Source organism: Podarcis bocagei (assembly GCF_964188305.1).
Source record: "Podarcis bocagei genome assembly, chromosome: 8".
Classification (NCBI taxonomy): Eukaryota; Metazoa; Chordata; class Lepidosauria; order Squamata; family Lacertidae; genus Podarcis; species Podarcis bocagei.
Genome location: NC_138133.1, coordinates 10,565,897 through 10,587,879, shown reverse-complemented (window position 1 = coordinate 10,587,879; position 21,983 = coordinate 10,565,897). Strand labels below are relative to the sequence as shown.

The 21,983-nt window shown below is 43.2% G+C and overlaps 1 long non-coding RNA gene across 2 annotated transcripts in view; it reads left to right on the top strand.

Moving 5' to 3' along the window:
• Nucleotides 1–9: 9 nt before the first annotated feature.
• LOC308593975 overlaps nt 10–21,983 on the top strand; it is a 41,220-nt gene continuing 19,246 nt past the window's right edge. For both annotated transcript variants that reach the window (XR_014011173.1, XR_014011174.1), the window contains exon 1: nt 10–229. This is a non-coding gene — a long non-coding RNA (uncharacterized lncRNA). The remainder of the gene's footprint in view (nt 230–21,983) is intronic.

Genomic DNA, 21,983 nt, shown 5'->3' with positions numbered 1-21,983 from the left:
TGCTGCTACACCGCCCCCCCGCTCGCAACTTGCGCTGCTGGCCGCTGCCTGCGCAGGTGACAGCTCCGCCGGTTCGAGTCCGGAGGGAGGGCAGTCCTCTTGCATCCCTAAGACCAGCAAACGCGCTCTTTAAAAACCAGGCGCCACATTTCTCTAGCTCTTTAGATTGTCTTCCAAGTTCTTCAGAACCGTCGTCGTAGTAGCTATCCCCCTACAACAACCCTGGAAGGTAGGTCGATTACCTGCGGATGGAGGTAGGGGAGGTGTGTGTGGGGGGGAAGCACCGAGGCTTGTCATCAAACACTAGTTGGGGGCTGAGATGAGATCTGAACCCGGGGCTTCCTAGATCACTGCCCACTCTCTTAGCAACTATGCTAGAACTATTGGCTCCTTTCTGCAGCACTTTCATTGTCCAAAGCTATTTCTGACCCATTTCCAGCTTAGCATTCTTTGGGACCCATTTCCACAGTGAGCCACGACTGGGAAAGATGCTCACACCCTGTGCCCCTAGCAACCAAGAAGCTGACAACAATATCAAAATTTGTGAAAATCATTTAGCCTTATAGTGCAATCCCATGCAAATCTATTAGGTCAGTTCCACTGGGATTTGCTCTCAAGTAAATGCCCACTGAATTGCAGCCTTGCAACATAGGCCTAGGTATCTTTACTCAGAAGTAAGCCTCACTGTGTTCAGTGGTGCTTACTTCTAGATACATGTGCCTAGGACTGCAGATTTATAGTGTGATTCTCTATGTTGTCTACTCAGAAGTAAGTCCCACTGAGTTCATGAGATTTACTTCCAGGTAAATTAGCACAGGACTGCACCCTTAATTTTATTCCAACCCTCTGAGCACTGATTTACTTCCTTTCCTCCTAATGGGCAATTAGGTTGGGCCATACAACCCACATCAACCAGTCTGAGGTTGCCAAAGTCCCTTCTCCTAGCACACCAGGTAGATGTGGAATCTGCAATTGCTAAATCTATCCAGAAGGAATCTTTCATTCAGGGTCCAGATCCCACTTACATGGGAAGTTCCTCAGGTTGGGAAGGAACAGGCAGAAAGTTGATTTGACCCAGGAAAGCCTATGCTGAGGAGCAAAAAGAGGGAACACTAAAAACAGATCCACAGGGGCAGGAGGAGGGGACTCTAACTGAGGCCTGGAAATAAAGACCTTATATCTAATGCCTTTATATTGGGAGGAAGATAAGAAATTACCCCTGGGATCTGAATGCTGTTCTTTATTTGTGCTTGGGCGGTTCGCGCGGTTGAAATATAGGTCCCCAACCTGAAACACACTGCGGCCCAGTTGATGCATTCTGTAGAATTAAATGGCAAAGCTCTTCCTGGCCTGTATCACTGCAAAGGAAACTCCATCTTAGGAAGAAAGAACCTCCTTCCAGATTCAAAACAAGCAGACGAGGGAGAAGAATGCAGCCTAGGAGTCTTCCTCAAGCGCACTCACCACTGCTGCCTTTGAAAATTGCAATGCTTAACAAAGTAGTTCAATCCAAAGGGAACGAAAGCTTAGCCCACGTGATTCTGCCTGCTGAAACTATAAACAGGAGTGAAGTATGTGCTGGCTGGCTAATAACAGTTCCCTGATTTTAAGGGGTTTGCCATAATCAAGGCCATGGTTGCCAAAGCCACGTAACAGGGGTGAATTCAACAGAAAGCAAGGCAGCTACAAGCCAAATGACCTTGTGAATGGCTAGCTCTGAATTAATGGCCCTGCTTAACTTTACAGTGGTACCTCAGGTTAAGTACTTAATTCGTTCCGGAGGTCCGTACTTAACCTGAAACTGCTCTTAACCTGAAGACCACTTTAGCTAAAGGGGCCTCCTGCTGCTGCCGCGCCACCGGAGCACAATTTCTGTTCTCATCCTGAAGCAAAGTTCTTAACCGGAAGCACTATTTCTGGGTTAGCGAAGTGTGTAACCTGAAGCTTATGTAACCCGAGGTACCACTGTACTTGAAGGGAGCACTGTTTATTTCAATCACACTCACTTTCGAGAATTCCCAAAGACCGGTCTTTTGCAAGAGGCGGTGCGAGTCTCTTGAAGCAAAACCCACAGAGAATCTTGTGGCACCTTCAAGACTAACACATTGATTATGGGATAAGCTTTCATGGAATCCGGCCCATTTCCCACCCCGCTGGATATATGCACCTGCAACTCAGGATAACACTTCGTGCATATGACGAAGTGGACTGCACTCCACAAAAGCTTATGCCATAATGAATTTACTTTTGAATAAATCGGCTTAGAACGGCCGCCTTTATTGTGGAATTGAGCTTTCGTATCGCTGTAATCCCTGCAACCTGCTAAAGTCTTTAAAGCTGTTGCTGGTGTATACTTCTGAGTAGAAGGGCAAACAACTTTTTACAGGCTGATCCTAAAAACATTTACTTGGAAATAAGCTCTCTGGCCTGCTACAAACCTTATTTCCAAAGATCAAGTTGCTTTGCCTTTCTCGTTGCCTGTTACATTTAAAGGTGGAGGAGCAAGAGAGAAAGTCAGGGATATCAGTTGTTTGGACTGGTGATATTCAGAATTGTAAACTCACTCAAAGGTCTATTACAGTCAGAAGTGTGGACTGGAACTTTTCAAAAGGAAAAAGAAATAGTTACAGTTTGTATAATTGCACATTAGGGTATATGAAATATGAAAAAAGATACTTTATATTTATATAGCACTTTAAGATTTCCAAAGTGCTTCACGGACAAAATCTCTGTAATCCTTACAAGGAATCCTTTAATGTAGGCCAGTAGAATTACAGTATTTCCATATTGCAACATGGGTGAGACTTCACTTCCTTTTCTGCTTGAAGAATGAAGGAGCAGACACTTCATATTTTGAAACTTTAATTCCTGTTCCTGAACTCAGACTTGACATTCTGCAGCCTGTATTCTAGCACCGACCAGTGGCGTAGCGTGGGGGGTGCAGGGGGGCCCCGGCCGCACCGGGCGCAACATCTGGGGGTTAGGGTTAGGGGGCGCAAATCCACGGGTTAGGGGGCACAAATTACTTGCCTTGCCCCGGGTGCTGACAACCCACGCTACGCCACTGGCACCGACATTGGAGTTTAATCACCATCTGCCCACAAGTAAGGCAAACCTCCAAGTTTTCTGCTGAATCAAATCCAGGAGTTTCATTGTGAAATCTGAAGATAAAATGTTAGAAATTCAGAATCAGAAACTTAAACAAGAATCCCAAATGAAAAATTCACACAGTTTACAAAGCTGTATGGTGACAAAGAAGGCTAGCTCTGTTAGCTCATCAATGTTCCTATTTTAAACATAGAAGCCTTGTAACTCGTACAAAATGTGTGTGATGGGGAGGGGAAGAAGGAGGACAGTTCAAGAACAAAAATATCTAGCCCTCAAGTAGTGCAATTGCTTAAACAGCAGGAGTGAAGTCGAGCTTGTTTAGGGCATGAGGAGTAAGTGAGTAAGCCAACCTTCATCTCCCTTGCACCCTCCAGATGTTTTAGACTGCAACTCCCAGCAGCTGCACATCTGGAGTGCATTCAGGTTGGCGAAGGCCGAAATAAGTCATCAAATTTCCATTGCATCTATTTGAGTTCCCTTGTGGTTTTGGTACACTGCTTCTTGCTCATCTCCAAATAGCAAAACATTGAGCCTAATGTACAAGGACCTGCAATGGGGGACGCTTCTTTTTCCTCACGCTGAATTCATGACGTGATGTTGCAAGGACTGAAATACATTAGAAAGCCCTTCAGGGCTTTCAGAGTGAAAGGAAAGTTATTAATTTGAATTCTGGCAGCGCATATATTTAAATATTAACTATTTACCTGGCACTGACCTGCATTTATCCAGACCTGCAGTTGTACAGAACCGTTGCAGAGCTTTTAAAAATGGGAAGAGGGTTAGGGGGAACACAGAGGACTGCCTGTTCCGGCCACTTTCCCAGTGAGACCAGAGCTCGCTTTCTTTAAAGCAGCCATTTGCAAGATTTTGAGATGGAAATTCAGCATATAGATCCTTCAGAAAGTTCTGGGCTGTGTGTTTTTTGAACAGAAAATGCCAGTTCACGCACATGGAATATAACTTAGATTAGAAGCAACCACGTGTGAGAAAAAGCTCGTGGCTTCTTACCTCACTGCAAAGCAACATGGCGAGGGGGCAGTTTGGAGCAGAGAAATGACAGGGGAAAGGGGTGTTCACACATTAAACCTCAAACGGGGTGGAGTAGCTTGGAAAGTGGCAACACAGGAAGGCAGGGCAGGATTAGAACCTGAATCAATGCTCTTTGTTTTATATTGCCCCTGCTTAAACGGTCTCGGTCCAGTATATCTGAAGGAGCGTCTCCACCCCCATCGTTCAGCCCGGACACTGAGGTACAGCACCAAGGGCCTTCTGGCGGTACCCTCACTGCGAGAAGCCAAGTTACAGGGAACCAGGCAGAGGGCCTTCTTGGTAGTGGCGCCCTCCCTGTGGAACGCCCTCCCAGCAGATGTCAAAGAGAACAACAACTACCAGACTTTTAGAAGACATCTGAAGGCAGCCCTGTTTAGGGAAGCTTTTAATGTTTGATGTATTACAGTATTTTAATATTTTTTTGGAAGCCATCCAGAGTGGCTGGGGAAGCCCAGCCAGATGCGCGGGGTATAAATAATAAATTATTATTATTATTATTATTATTATTATTATTATTATTATTATTATTATTATTATTATTGATGCTGCATTTTTCTCAAAGAACTGGCTGCCAAGGTCTATTAGTTATTTATTTATTGCATTTACTTTATATCCCGCCTTTCTCTCCCAGTGAGAAAAGGGCACCTAACCCTTTCCCCTAATCTCTCATTGTTCTTTGGACAAGAAATATGATGCTCAGGGCCTGAAATGGTTGGAATTTTTATTCCAGAATAATTTATATATCCTTCATGGGAGTCATGCAGATGTTTTGAAGGGTTGGTGTACGTATTTGAACAAAAATGGTAGAAGTGCTGTCAACCACATTATAGTGGTTCATCTTTGTGAACACCTGCGAAGTGTTAGAAAGAATAGAAAGAGATCACTTTCCAGTACAGTGGTACCTCGGGTTAAGAACTTAATTCATTCTGGAGGTCTGTTCTTAACCTGAAACTGTTCTTAACCTGAGGTACCACTTTAGCTAATGGGGCCTCCCGCTGCTGCCGCACTGCCGGAGCACAATTTCTGTTCTCATCCTGAAGCAAAGTTCTTAACCCAAGGTACTATTTCTGGGTTAGCGGAGTCTGTAACCTGAGGTACCATTGTATCAGTCACCACAGGTCCTCTAATATAATGCAGAATGTGACTGCAGAAATACAGAGCTTGGTGATATTCAAGAAACACTATATAGTAATCATCTGATGATCTTGCGTCAACTTTTTATGAGCAGATATCCAAATCTTGTTGATGTCTTCCAGCAAATTGTCACAGAACTCAGGCCCTGTTCCATAACTTCTACAATTATAAACTACACACAATTAATACGCCTACGCTGGTTTGACAGTCGGCACAAAGAGGCCTAGAAAGTTCTGGCTAAGACAATTAGGGATTCCTGTAAGATGAATTCATGGAAAACTTGATTACATGTAGGTTGACACTGCAGAAAAACAAGAAAGCTGAATATATGAAACCCCAGTGGCAAGAATTGGGACTAGCAGTAATGGAACAGAGGGAAGACAGATTCTGGGAACTGGTGGCCTGGGGTATTAATTCAGTGAGATCATCACAGGAAGACTCAATTCTTGCCTCTGAGTGGGTTAAATGTTTCTCCAAAATAATTGGTGGTCAATCTGGGCAATCACATGTATCAGCAGTTTGTAAGGATTTCTCAAACCTACCTGAATGGCAACCAGTCTCCCGATTGTTTTCTAAAGAAAGCTCTGTGTAGAATGGGTTGAATTTGGACTTAGTCATACATAGAGTAAACCCACTAAAGTCTGTAGGAATTAAGATAGTCCTCAAGATTGACAATCCCAATTGATTTCAATGGGTCTACTCTAAGGCTGTACAGTGGTACCTCGGGTTAAGTACTTAATTCGTTCCGGAGGTCCGTTCTTAACCTGAAACTGTTCTTAACCTGAAGCACCACTTTAGCTAATGGGGCCTCCCGCTGCCGCAGTGCCGCCGCAGCACGATTTCTGTTCTCATCCTGAAGCAAAGTTCTTAACCTGAAGCACTATTTCTGGGTTAGCGGAGTCTGTAATCTGAAGTGTATGTAACCTGAAGTGAATGTAACCCGAGGTACCACTGTATACACATTGTACCTTTACAGCACATTCAAAACACATTATTTACCTCAGAGAATTCTGGGCACTGTAGTTCACCCTCCCTCAAGTTACAATTCCCAGCAGCCCTTAACAAACTGCAGTGCCCACAACTCATTGAAGGGAAAGAATGTGCTTTAAAGGTTTAGTGTGTACACAGCCTTAGTAATTCTGGGTGAATTACTTTGTTTGGAATGTAACCTGTCATATAAACGAATGAAACTCAGTTATCCAAGTGTGGATCCTTATGTAGCCATAAGATGGTGGGAACTGAACCTGGGACATTAGACGCACAAGCCATGTGCTCTTCAACTGAGTGATGCGGTACATATGGAATTGCCAGGCTGTAGCTCATCCACTGCAACGAGAATTGAGAAATCAATCCATGGAGTCAATGGGATTTCCTCTCAGTATGGCTAAGTATGGATCCATCCTAGTTGCATAGCCTGATGAAAGAAATTCACACCACCACCTCCGCCTTAGCCAGAAGCCCACAACCATCTGCATACTTATTCCTGAATAAACATACATATGGTCAGGCTGCAAGCATTCATTCATTAAAACCAATGTTTTAATGTATTTTTAATCTTTTGTTGGAAGTCACCCAGAGTGGCTGGGGAAACCCAGACTGATGGGCGGGGTATAAATAACGAATTATTATTATTATTATTATTATTATTATTATTATTATTATTATTATTATTAACATTTTAAAGTTTTAAATAGGACTGTTGCCAACACCCTCTTGCTTCTGAATCCAGTGTGAGGCAGGTCATTGTAGGGTGAATTAACATGGCGCCTAGTCAACAGAGTAGAGCAGTTGTGTGTAAGTGAGGAGGTCACTCAGAAAGTGATCCTTGTTGCAGGGATAACATGGGCATGACAAGTCTGCAAGTGTCCTAAAGGTAAAGGTAAAGGTAAAGGACCCCTGGACAGTTAAGTCCCATCATAGGCGACTATGGGGTTGCTGCACCCATCTCACTTTCAGGCCAAGGGAGCTGGCGTTTGTCCACTGACAGCTTTCTGGGTCATGTAACCCGCATAACAAAACCGCTTCTGGCACAACGGGACACTGTGACGGCAGCCAGAGCGCATGGAAATGCCATTTATTTTCCCACACTGGCATGCTTTTGAACTGCTAGGTTGGCAGAAGCTGGGACAGAGAAATGGGAGCTCACCCCATCGTGGGGATTCAAACTGCTGACCTTCTGATCGGCAAGCCCAAGAGCCTCAGTGGTTTAGACCACAGCGCCACCTGCATTCAGCCATTAAAGGTAAAGGTAAAGGGAACCCTGACCAGTCGTGGACGACTCTGGGGTTGTGGTACTCATCTCGCTTTATTGACCGAGGGAGCCGGAGTACAGCTTCCGGGTCATGTGGCCAGCATGACTAAGCCACTTCTGGTGAACCAGAGCAGCACACGGAAACGCCGTTTACCTTCCCGCCGGAGAAGTACCTATTTATCTACTTGCACTTTGACGTGCTTTGAAACTGCTAGGTTAGCAGGAGCTGGGACCGAGCAACGGGAGCTCACCCCATCACGGGGATTCGAACCGCCGACCTTCTGATCGGCAAGTCCTAGGCTCTGTGGTTTAACCCACAGTGCCACCCTACATACATTAAGCAAAATAGAAACATCACCACCCGACCTCACCCTCCCCCATCTTCCCTCCCCCACCCCTTTCCCCCCCCTAATGCTAGGTTGGCAGGAGCAGGGACTGAGCAATGGGAGCTCACCCCGTCGTAGGGATTTGAACCGCCGACCTTCTGATCGCCAAGTCCTAGGCTCTGTGGTTTAACCCACAGTGCCACTCGCATCTCAATTCAGCCATTACACAGAGGCAAACCCAGGTTTGGTGGATGCAGCCAATGAAGAGCTCCCAGATGGCTGGGTGTGCTGGGATATCATGCAAGTTTCCAAACACGTTGCTGCATTTACACTGTACATTTTTAGGCAGTCACTTAACACATCTTAGGTGACATTAAACAGTCCATTCTCCATAAGGGCTCACCATTGGCTTGACCCGAGTTCATTATCTTTAAATGGGGTTGATAGCATGTGAGAGTTAACAAGGTAGTGACAATTATGCTATTATACAATAATTAATGCAACATTTACATTTTCCTGTTAGGAACTGCTTGAATAAAACTGCTAATGATTTAAATTAGCATTTTATAAAGACTTCTATTGAACACTCACAACTATCATTGCTGCAGAATAACACATATATATATATATTTCACTGATTGTAAATACAGAGAGAGAGAGATTGGGAGAGGGAGAGAGAGAGAGAAATGAGGGAAGCACAATTTACTGTAACAAACATTTGTTATTCAAATGTTTCTGACATGGAGTCTAATTGTGTTTGCATATCACTGTCATGTAAATAATATCACTGAACCTCAGCCTAAAATGGTGCTAGGATTCTGGAAAAAAAAGATACACAAAGAGAATGAGACAATTTTGCTTGGCTTGACAAGTCTTTCACATTACCCATATATGTTTTAAGTTAAACCAAAATATAGCCAGGGGCAGACAGGAGTTTCAGCAGTGACCACTGTAATACTGAGTATTTTTAATTACTGTAACAATAAATCACAGAGGAATGTCCTCCAGGAGTGAAATAATTTTCTTTAAAAAAAGAGAAAAGCCCAACATCTTGGAATATTTCTGAAATTCAATTAATTGAAGGCACCAGATAAAAGGTACAAGTTCTTAATGGTTGTAAAGGAACCCTAAGGGATGGAAGCGAGCTCTCAGCTCAACTTCAAAGTGTGACAGAAATACTTACAGTATTACTTTAAAAAGTATTCAGATCAATGAATCAGTTAAAATTACTTATACATTTAAGAGCCTTTTCATTTTCTCTTTTTGAGCTGGAGAGGCAGAAGTGCTCTCATTTCCTGTGATACAAAAAAAAAAAAAAAAAAGTCTGTTGAAACCTGTAAGAGAAATTGTAATTAAAGCCAGCCTTCAGTCAAAAATTGATATTATGGATTTCCAGTTGACACATGATAAAGAGGCCAGGGAAACATAAAAGTGGCTTGATGAGACCTACATTTGCAGGCATTATACTCACATTTCACAGGGTTGTGTAAATACAGTACATATTTCCTGAACCATTTGAGGTGCACCCAGTGTGGGCTTCTCCACTGACATGAGAGCTTCCACTCACCAACGACCATATTGTACCATTCCCCCAACCCACCGTCATGATGTATAATTTCACAAAATGGCACCTTCATGTGTAGAGGCAGCATGCTATGACTACTAGATGCTACATGCAGTGGGGATGAGCTGTTGCTTTCATGTTGGTGAGCTTCCCAGAAGCATCTGGTTGGCTGCTTTTGGAGGCAAGCTGCTAGAGTAGAGAGCCAGTGTGGTGTAGTGGTTAAGAGCTGTAGACTCGTAATCTGGTGAATCAGGTTCGCTTCCCTGCTCCTCCACATGCAACTGCTGGGTGACCTTGGGCTAGTCACACTTCTTTGAAGTCTCTCAGCCCCACACACCTCACAGAGTGTTTGTTGTGGGGGAGGAAGGGAAAGGAGAATGTTAGCCGCTTTGAGACTCCTTAGGGTAGTGATAAAGCGGGATATCAAATCCAAACTCTCCTCCTCCTCCTCCTCCTCCTATTCTTTTTTTTAATTAAAGATTTTCTTGTTTTACAGAAGTATGTGTAATGTCTCTCGTATTTTTCCCATGTAACATTTTTACAAATCAGTTTCATTTGTTGAGACATTAGGGGGGGAAAAGGGGTGGGGGAGGGAAGATGGGTGAGGGTGAGGTCGGGTGGTGATGTTTCTATTTTGCTTAATGTATGTAGGGTGGCACTGTGGGTTAAACCACAGAGCCTAGGACTTGCCGATCAGAAGGTCGGCGGTTCGAATCCCCGTGATGGGGTGAGCTCCCGTTGCTCGGTCCCAGCTCCTGCTAACCTAGCAGTTTCAAAGCACGTCAAAGTGCAGGTAGATAAATAGGTACCGCTCCGGCGGGAAGGCAAATGACATTTCTGTGCGCTGCTCTGGTTCGCCAGAAGCGGCATAGTCATGCTGGCCACATGACCCGGAAGCTGCACGCTGGCTCCCTTGGCCAATAAAGCAAGATGAGCACCGCAACCCCAGAGTCGGCCACGACTGGACCTAATGGTCAGAGGTCCCTTTACCTTTATGTAGGGTTTGGTGTCAGCATTGCTCGTGCTGTTCATTTGTGTTCCTTTGGTGGTGAGAGAGGTTGGGGTTGGCCTAGGGTGTGGTTGTTTGTGATTGGCTGTGGTGATCTTTGTTTTCGTGTGTGAGTGGTGTGTGTGTGTGTTTTGGATCAGGTTAGCCATATTGATTTGTATGCTGTTGGTGGATTATTGTCATTGTCTTGTTGGGCTGTGTATGTGATAAAGGGGAGCCATACCGGGGTAAAGGTGTCTTCTTCTGTTTGTCCCCATGTCAGTTTCAGTTTATTGGTTAATTTTTCTAGTAGGGCTGTTTCCCATACTATTTGGTACCATTGGTCCATGCTTATAGAGTTGATTTCTTGACTTATGAAGGTTGATGGGCTGCTTTGGGGAGGTACGGGGCTGGCCTAAGACATTTTTCTGTCTGCTGTGAAGGACAAGATGGTGTTCCTCCCCAGAAGTAGACTCTGTCTTCGGTACTAGGGATGAGCAGTGTCCTGTACTGTGCTTAAGGGCAGCAGAGAAAACAGGACAAGTTCCATGGCACACACAACTCTTATGTGGGAGATGGATTGAGGATTCAATATGTACATTAAAATTTAAACCTCCCATTCCACGTGTGTGGGAGAAATACAAAAAAGTAAGCACACTGTGAAGCCCTTATAGTTTTTGCAGCTTACAAAAACTTAGGAATTGGGCAGTTATACCCTTTTCCATCACTTTTATTTGTGGTCTATTGACCTTCCTGTCTTCACCCCAGTTGCAGAGAATGAACCACACTTTTTAGTAAGATAAACAAAAATGTTTACTTACATTTCAATGCAGGCAGCAAATACAAGACAGGTAGAAAAACTTCTTAGGTACAAAATAACAAAGTTGGCTTCAGTATAGGCTGTGGGTCATCCTCCCCTAAAGGCTGTGTGTGTTTGAAGCCCCCAGACACATGTCTGATTAGTTTGGAGGCATGGTACAGAGAGGGTCTCCTCAGAGGCAGGAGGAAGTATAAAAGGTTTGTTACAGAATTCCCACTCAGAGTAGGCAGGGGAAGTAAGCACACAGAGCGTCCTCTCTAGGAAGTTTAAGAACTCTGTGTACTAGCCCTGTTCTTGTCTAGCAAAACATGCATTTGTGTTTTGGCTACAAACCCTACAGCTCTGACCTCAAGCTCCTTGGCATAGCTCCCTGCCTGTCTGGTTGCTGCCACCTGAGGCAGCTGCTCTACTCTGCATAATGGTAGGGCCAGTCCTGGGGACACTATTATCCTGGAACAAGGAGGTATTTAGGGACATGGGGAACCGCCTTATACCAAGTCACATGATTGCTCCATTTAGCTCAATATTGTCAACACTGAGCTGGCTATGCCCCTGTCTCCAAGTCAGTCTAAATGAGAAAGTGCTCATTTGCTTGCCCAGTCCCTGAACTTAGGCTGCTCACTTCACAAATAGCTGTGCCCACCCTGCTCTTCAAATAGAAGATACAGGGTGTGTGATGCTTGTTGGATTAATGTCCTAGTTTGGGCTTAGCCACATAACTCAGTTTATGATGTAACCTGACACATGTAGCACTCTGATTTATGCATTAAAGCCTTTGGTGGAAACAATGTCAAGAGTTCCTACTATCCTTTGCCCTGATGTGAAAGCCAGGACAGGTAGTGTATCATAAGACCACATGGTATGTGTATATGTGCATGCCAACCTTTTAACGCTCATGGGCAAATTTGGACTTTTGAGTGAGTTCTGTGGGTGCCACACTTCTTGCAACATCTCTTGCTCCTCTGGACCCTCATCCCACCAGGACAGAAAGGGAAATTGCACACATGCAGGTGTTTCACTTTTCAAGGGATCTGGGTATAAGTTGGATCCAGTGGAATTAATCTGAGCCTTGAAAGGCACATAGAGCTGAAACAGGAAGTGGCAAGGAGCGCCACTCTGCCAACTTCCTCCTAGTAGTTTTCAAGGGAGAAAAAGGTAACCACCGTGCGCCCAAATGGGAGTTCAGAACCTTTGTTGGCACCAGAAGCCTGAGAGAGCACTTTGTGACCTCTGGATACAGTCTCATAGCAGTGTCCCTGGTATGTAGGTTTTTATGTGAAATAGCAATTAAAAAAACAACCCTCTCCTGCAGATTGAAGTGGCAAAATTTCACCAGTTCAACTATTAACATTACAATAAATTATGAAAATGAATTGATTGCTTCATGGCATCATATTCCAACAGCCAGTAACAGAGAACAAGGTCCAATTCTTTTCTCCATGACTGAATACTCCATATAAATGGCTGAGTCCTCATTTGCAACCAGAAGTTCTGTGGTCCAGAAACAAGTTTGCTGTCACCTGTTGTTTGCAGGAACTTGGTATAAAAGAAGAGAGTGGGATGGAAGGAATTGCAACTTGTTGTCAGGAGGATAAGCTATGAACACCTGCTCAGAAGTGCATGCATCCCAGAGAACTCCTTTGAACTAAGAGTTATTATGACACATTTTTGATAACTCTGTGGACTACCTTCCCACCTACTGTGCTGGCAAAGGGGAGCGCTGTGGGTCACTGAGCAATGAGAAAATTCACAGTGGATTACAATCACAAAGTCAACTGTGCTAAGGTGTCTTTTGATGGTTTATTCTCCAGAAACCAGAATAACAATAAGAAAGAAAGTTGATTCCCAACAGACAGTCGAACAGAGCAACGAAAGTTCGTGACAGTGACCTATAAAATATATGGATCACCATCTTGCAAAACAATTTCCTGTATGGAATTGTAATGCAATGTGTATACAAGATGATAAGAATGTGCTCACAATCAAAATATAATGCAAGCCCTGCAGTCGTTTCAGTTTGTAATGCTGTCCAACTTAAAACCTGCTTTTAGGCTGATGGTAATGCAAGTTGTTGACGATGCTGCAAAGAGCTAGTCCGGTATAGTGTCTAAGAGACTGAGCTGCCTTATTATGATTATTCAATAGCACTTCCAGTCTAGAAGCTAACCATCTCCTCAGTGGGAAGCTAATCTAGTTCTTCATTTCAGCTGATGCCCTACCCAAGAGGATTCGGTGGGGAAAAGAAATGGACGCCATCAACAATTCATGCCCTTTGCAATGGTGAGGTGGTCCCAGGATTTTGGCCATTCAATAACCATAGCCCAATGGGAAAATTTATGGAAGATCATTTGGAAATTCACAAATTGTTACACGATTAGAGAGAACTTTCAAAAAATGCAACATCGATGGTATCTAACACCATGGAAACTTTCAAAAATGTATAAAAATGTGTCAAGTAATTGTTGGAGATGCGGAGACTCAGGAACATTATACCATATGTGGTGGATATGTAGGAAAATACAGGTATTCTGGGAGAGTATACATGCAGAACAGCAGCAAGAGTATTGAAATCCCCTCTATACAAGATTGGATCCAAAAGCTGACAGAATATGCCAAATTAGATGGTTTATCAGAAAAAATAAAGAATAAATCAAAACAGGAATTTGTTTCAAAATGGGAGGTTTTCAAAGAATATCTGAAAAATAAATATAGTAGTTTAAATTCTGTTGCAGCATTCAAGGAACTTCAGTAATAGTTGCAAGGTAGATATAAGAAATTAGATTTATTGAGAATAAGTTTAATTATGATAAAAGTGTGTATTGGCAATAAGTAATATGAATTTGAAATATGGAATAGATGGGAGGTTGGGTCTTTAGGGTTAAGACCAATAGATGTTTTATTGTTTGCTAAGAAAATTATGTGTCTATGGTTATTTTTGTAATTTGTGTGTAATTTGGTATTTGTGTTTTTTTCCCTTTTTTCTTGTTGTATAAATAAAAAACTTGTTGTATAAATAAAAAACAAAAAAAACAATTCATGCCCTTTGGAAAGTTGAAAAGTCATACTTTGCCAATATGAATGAAAGGAGGACTTACAAGTCCTTTCAAAACACCAGAAGATACCAACCATTAATGGGGTCCAGCATTGTGTAAGCAACTCAGATTTTATCACATCTGATGGAGGATTTGCTTTCATTACATGGTTCCCTTTATCCAGCTCTTCCTGTTCTTCGAGTTGTACAGTACTGATACCTTTCTCAGTATTTTCAGTTGGGATGTTCTCATGCACTGCCCCAGTCTGTACCAGGATTTTTTCTGTCTCTTTTGCGGCAGACACACTGGGTGCTGCTTGCACAATGTTTGATGAAGTAGTTTCTTGTGTCTGGGATTCACTACTACAGCTGTCTTTTGCTTCTTGATGCTGGTGTGGTTTTCCACAGCTAAACAAACAGAAACAAGACTGCTTCTTTGCTTTTTTCTTCCTCTAGAAGCCTTATCTAGAAAACCCCTATGCCTTTTCTTCAACCTTCAACCATTTAAAACAGTAGCACTACATTCCTGTTTCCCAATTAAAAAATATGTTTACAGTGGTACCTCGGGTTACAGACGCTTCAGGTTACAGACTCCGCTAACCCAGAAATAGTACCTCGGGTTAAGAACTTTGCTTCAGGATGAGAACAGAAATTGTGCAGTGGCGGCGCGGCGGCAGTGGGAGGCCCCATTAGTTAAAGTGTGCTTCAGGTTAAGAACAGTTTCAGGTTAAGAACAGACGTCTGGAATGAATTAAGTTCTTAACCCGAGGTACCACTGTACTACCTATTTTCTCAGAACTGTGTCAGCACTTTTGGCTTCTGTTCTTCTGAGTTACTTTTGGTTTCTGTTCTGAGTCATAAGCACCCCACCTGCCCCTCAAAAAGCAGAGCACTCTAAAACTCCTCACCCGATCATAGAAAGGCACCAGTGCTCCTTTGTTTATATTATCATTGCATTTCCCAGGTTTTCAAAGCTTGTAACATTTGCAGAAGCAACATCATTAGATCCGAACAACCCACATTCATCTGAGCTGCCTGCTGCCCCAGGGAGGTGCAGAGAGGCTGAGCTGGGCAGCTAATATCAATAGGAATAGTCTTAGAGATGACTCTAAACCTCTTGTTAGAATAAAAAACTGTAGAGTTGGAAGGGACCAGGAGGGTTGTCTATTCCAACTGGGGGCAACGCAGGAATCTTTTGCCCAACGCATGGCTCGAACCCACAGTCCTGAGATTTAAGAGTCTCACGCTCGACCAAGTGAGCTATCTAGCATTGCGTCATGACAATACAGACCTGGTTGTGTCTATCTGCGTGCATGAAAAGAAATACACTTCAGATTCCAAGGGGAGCAAGTTCCCCTGCCCCCACAGACAGACGCTCCAGGACCATACTGATCATTGGCCAGCCCTTTGGGGGGTCACATGGGCCAAAAAGTGTCTGGTGTCACCCCACACTCTTCCATGCTCACACATAGGCACTCAGCTCCCCCTCATGAGCTGATCTGTGCAGATCTGCAAAGGAAGGGGGTTTATTGGCTCCTCATTGCTCTTCAGGTGATTAATCTAATGGCTGTTTGTGTGTGTGTGTGATTTGCATCCCCATCAGGATGTTTGGTTGGGAGGAGGAGTTCAGACATCTCTGCCCATGCCAGAAGTGTGTCTACACACTTCTCCCCAGCTTTTTGCTACCATTGCCAAAAACATGATGCTTGGAGGGGGGGAGGAAATAGTTGCTTGAATTGGGCACATCAGGTCCCCAGGCCAAGGGTTAAATACCCTGTACAAACCCCTTTCAGAGCGAAATGTGCCTCCGTTTTTTTTTAGAAGGGTGTCTCTGCTATCAGAATTTTGGGCAACATTGCTGTAGATAGCTACTGGAGACATCAGAAAGGCTTGTTTGTCCTTAATATTGCATATTTCTCACTAAAATTGGCTTTCGTTCCACACATAGACTCCCCTTCTCCCATTTTATTTTTAAAATTCAGAAACCTATGACAAGACAAACAATCAACCAACGAGATATCATTAACATCAGATTTCCCATGCTCTGTTAATAACACTGTAATCCACATTAGCTATAAAAAACCTGTTCCATATTAATTCTTTGCTATTGCACCGACACCTGCATACTTTCATAATGGTCACGATCCATCTCTGTCTTATTCAGCTAATGTCGATTTTATAAATTGCAACACAGGATCACAGCTGTTTAATATTCTTTTGTAATTCTTAGCAGAACTTAACACTGCACTTGGTTTATTTAATTTGTTCCCATAGTTTACACAGCGATCCTTTTCTATCAGGACTCCAGCCGCTTTTCCACATTGTAGCAAAAGCTATTCTGGCTGCTACTGAAAAAAATATCTAACTTACTTCTCCATGCAACACCCCCCCCCCCAATTGCTTAACAACCCTCAATGGATTCTAAGCAGTCTTATTATATGCCGGATCTTACCCTTTGAACATTGTTGCTGTGGTGGTGATTGTTAGGGGAGGGGAAGGAATCCCACTCATTATATTAGCATAAAGTGAGACATCTGTTTGTAGTATTTGAAGGAGGAGCGATGTTTGTAATGCAGAATTACTCTTGCTTGGAGTGGTGTAATTTGTTCCTACACAAACTTCCTTTTTTCCATTCTTTTTTTTTTAAATAAATCTGCTGACTTTAGGAATTGTGGGTTTGCATATGGTGGGTAGACAGAGCTTCACTGGAGATAAATTTGGGGGAATGATAGTGATTCTCATCTCCAAAGGGTAAGGGATATACAATGGTACCTCGGGTTACAGACGCTTCAGGTTACAAACTCCGCTAACCCGGAAGTAGTACCTTGGGTTAAGAACTTTGCTTCAGGATGAGAACAGAAATTGTGCAGCGGCGGCAGCGGGAGGCCCCATTAGCTAAAGTGGTACCGCAGGTTTCAGTTTAAGAACGGACCTCCAGAACGAATTAAGTTCTTAACCCGAGGTACCACTGTATTAATAATCAGGTGGGAGGAGTAAAGGATGGAAGAATGAATGACCAGGATGCAGTTTCCCTTCTGGAAAAGACTTACACCTGCAGGTAAAGTCATATCCCCAATGCCAGCCAACCTTTATTGTAAGGTTCCCATCAAGGCAGCATGAAGGATAACTTCATTATACAACTTATGATGCCTTTATTTCTTTGTCTTGTACCCTTTCTGATTCTGTTTAATCACTTAGCTCTGGTAATTTCTTTGGTATTATATGGAAAACTAGGTTTTTAGCCCACCCAGGCCAAACAGATTTGTATCTACATATGAAGAGAGTGTGTTTTGTGCTCCCAAGTCCTACAATTTGGAGTTCCATTCTGGGTTCCATGCAACTTCTGAAAATTCTTTGGACGGCAGCTTAGAGCATCTGAGAAGTTAAATATATTTATTCCCTCCGCTGTGCTCTGCTTTGCATGTGTTAATATTGAAACGCTACCTGTCACCAGCTTCTCCTGTCACGTCTCCCTGTTGACTTCTCTGGCATTCAACACAGCTTCCTGGGGCCTCGACTAACCCGAGTTATTTCTCATATTGAATTTTGCCACCTCTTTGCCATCCTTCTCCCAAGACCAGTATTGCATGTTTCTGCATATTTTTATCTAATCTCTTAAATGACCTTGATGCAAAAGCTGGCATTATTTTTTTTTAATAACAGGTTTTTCAGTTATTTTGCTCTGATGTAGCTTATTGTTGTAATTTATGTGTTTTAAATTTATACTGTTTCTATCTTTTCTTTGTTATATGTATTCTGCTGCTAGGTGCCTTAAAGGGCTTTGTGAAGCCATGTTGGGTGGGGTATGAATAATAATTTAAAAAAATCAGCAACCTTTTTTATTATAAAAAAGCTAACGCCACTATAATAATAGCGGCAAAGGTGTCTTCACACCTTGCAATCTGTGGTGGTGCTCAACACTCAAATCAAAAGGTCAGTCACCCATAAACCACACATTAAGGTTCTGCCTACACTATCTATTCAAAGCAGCATCATACCACTTTAAACAGTCCTGCTTCCCCCCAAAGCATCCTGGGGACTGTAGTTTGTTAAAGGTGTTGGAGAGCTGTTAGGATCTTTAGTGCCCACACAGAGCTACAATTCCCATCACCATCATCATCATCATTTTACATCTTATAACAATCTAATGCAATACAAAAATGTGATAATAAAACATAACTTTAAAATAGGCAACCTACACCAAAAAGTAACATTCAACAATCATTAGAATATTATTAAATAATAATAACATATAAAAGTTAAACAGAAATCCACTCAACAGTTACAATAAATAATTTCTAAACTATAATCTGTGGTCTAAACCACAGAGCCTAGGGCTTGCCGATCAGAAGGTCGGTGGTTCGAATCGCCGCGATGGGGTGAGCTCCCGTTGCTCTGTCCAGGCTCCTGCCCACCTAGCAGTTTGAAAGCATGTCAAAGTGCAAGTAGATAAATAGGTACTGCTCCGGCAGGAAGGTAAATGGAGTTTCCGTGCGCTGCTCTGGTTTGCCAGAAGCAGCTTAGTCATGCTGGCCACATGACCCGGAAGCTGTACGCCGGCTCCCTCAGCCAGTAAAGCGAGATGAGCGCCGCAACCCCAAAGTCGGCCACAACTGGACTTAATGGTCAGGGGTCCCTTTACCTTTATAATCAATAAAACAATGGCAAGTCACACTACATAAAATAATACAATACAAATTGAGAAGCAGAGACTACAGGGTGGAGCAAGGCAGGTGGAAGGAGGCCTTGCCTGATGGAGTCTCTCCCCTGAGAATGTGAATTGCAGACTCATAGGGGTCTCCTATGAGGGGAGGCAATTCTTCTTGCTGCTAGCAACCAGCAGCAGCTAGTCCCTATGAACTGAAAGGATCAGAATGGGAATGGGGGTGTGTGGTAGGGGACATTTTGTGCTAGTGGTGTTACATATGAGCATACGCAGTTGCCCATTTCAGGCAATGCCTGACCACAACTCCATCTAGACCAATTCTGTCTAATCTGACAGGCAGTGCGGCTCTCTAAACCCAGCTACATACAAGCTTCTTTAGTTAGAGATGTAAACAGGGCTGGATTTTGGTAACAGAGCACCCTGAGCATGGAGAAAATATGGCACCCCCTCCCAAATATTTCTTATTTTCACAATAATTCCTTTGGGTACAGTTGCTTTTATAATGGGCCATCTTAGTAGCGTATGTAAATACATATATTTGTGAAAATAACATGCAAAAGTGAATTGCCTTAGGGAAAGATGCTGTGCAAAAATGTGTTTTGTTAAGGGAATTGCGTACAAAATGGGTGTGTATCAGGAGCAACCAGCACTAAAAGGGTGATGAATTTTCAAGAGGGTGTTGCTTCGAAAAATAGTCTCAAACTGATATGGAAATGTAGAAACCAGAATGGACCCAGGAGTGAACTTTGGTAATATGGAACCCTAAGGTAGGACAAAATCCCCCCCCCCAATTTATTATTCTTCGGCTTCACGATCACTGCAGATGGTGACAGCAGCCACGAAATTGAAAGACACCTGCTTCTTGGGATAAAAGCAATGACAAACCTAGACAGCATCTTAAAAAGCAGAGACATCACCTTGCCAACAAAGGTCTGTATAGTTAAAGCTATGGTTTTCCCCATAGTGATGTATGGAAGTGAGAGCTGGACCATAAAGAAGGCTGATGGCCGAAGAATTGATGCATTTGAATTATGGTGCTGGAGGAGACTCTTGAGAGTCCCATGGACTGCAAGAAGATCAAACCTATCCATTCTGAAGGAAATCAGCCCTGAGTGCTCACTGGAAGGACAGATCGTGAAGCTGAGGCTCCAATACTTGGCCAGCTCATGAGAAGAGGAGACTCCCTGGAAAAGACCCTGATGTTGGGAAAGATGGAGGGCACAAGGAGAAGGGGACAACAGAGGACGAGATGGTTGGATGGTGTTCTTGAAGCTACCAGCATGAGTTTGACCAAACTGCGGGAGGCAGTGGAAGACAGGAGTGCCTGGCGTGCTCTGGTCCATGGGGTCACGAAGAGTTGGACACGACTAAACGACTAAATAACAACAACAACATTTATTATTTTCACAATAATTCCTTTTGACACAGTTAACCTGTATATTTACCCGTATAAATATAGGCTGCTGCTGCTGCTGCTGTTCTTCTTCTTGTTCCTATTACTATTATTTTGCGTCCCCTTGGCCTTGATGCACCCATTCCTGATTGAAGCTCACCATATGATGCAACAACTTTGAGTTTCTCTACCCTCAATTGAGCAGAGGTCAATGGTGTTGAGCGGGACAGGGGGCAATTAACAGTGTGATTAATCTCATATCATCCATTGAATTTCACTGGGCATTACAGAAGAGCAGCGGGGCACTGTGTACAGGGATGCCCTTTTCAGTGGCAGTCTTGCATCTCCAGTAACAGCTAGTTCTGCCATAACAAGGTTACTCTCCCAGAACATTGCGTTCTTCCAGCCATAATTCAGCAAGATAGCAAGGCAGGGTAGATTACAAAATAAAGCAAACACAATTAATTTAATCATTGACTCAGTCGTATAATTCAAGGGCACTCAAGTTTCTGCGAAACGCAGACTTTTCCGATTCGTGCAGTGAAATAAACTCTTAACTCCTAGACACAAAGTAATGAACATTTGTTATTTCTGTATGACACTGCCATGTCTTCCCTTCTTTTTCTACTTTTGTAGCCTACTTTAAAAGAATTCCAAGTGTTTCCACCTTTAATCAAATGAATCTTTCAGAGCTTTAAAAATGATTTTCTGGTGCTTTTATAACTTTAACATCTCCCGTGAAATCTTTAGGGACTGTATAAAATCTAAGTAAAAGTATTCCTAATCCTTTCCTATTATCATCTCTGTTTACTGTGCGGCAGCACCACAGATTTCTGAATTCTAAATACCTTAATTATTTAGCAGTATATCAGAATAATACGTAATAAAAAGAGACAAATCATCATGTTTTTTTCAAGAGGGAGTGCATCATACCTGAGCAAATGACCTGACTTTTCCATTAGAGGCGACGCGCTGAGCCCACAGCTCATGGTGTTCACACTCAAATGAAATGCAGATTTCTTTTTGAACATTTGACAGACATTTAAATATAGAAATGGTTCTGTGGGCCCTTCCAGTAGCTTTGAAAAACCACAATTCAGGCCAAAAAGGACAGCAAAGTTTCATCAATAGATTAGGCTGCAGTCCTAACCCCACTTACCTGGGAGTAAGCCCCATTGAATTCAGGAGAAAGTAGACTTAGTGAGGGTTGTGTTATATAGCTTTAGTTCAAACCCTGTGTTGGCCAGGTGTTTGGGACTACAATTCCCACCAGTCCCATGCTGTCTGGAGCTGATGAGACTTGTAGTCCCAAACATCTGGAGAGTGCAACTGTACTGTACAAGCATTCTTTAGTTTTAGCAATTTATTTAGATTCTGTTTTTTTGCAGTCTTATAATTTGCCGAAGTCTGAATGAGGGACCTCAGGGATATGAGTGCTCCATCAGTGGAGAGCATCTCTTCTCCTGGGGTGGCACCTACACCCCAGAGCAGCCCCGGATTGGCTCCCAGAAAGCTCCATGGGTGAAGCAATTGTGCAGCAATGTTCTTGGGCATAAGCTTGGGATAGCTCAGTCGAGCTCCACGTTGGGCAAAAGATTCCTGCATTGCAGGGTGTTGGACTAGATTACACTCGGGGTCCCTTCCAACTCTAA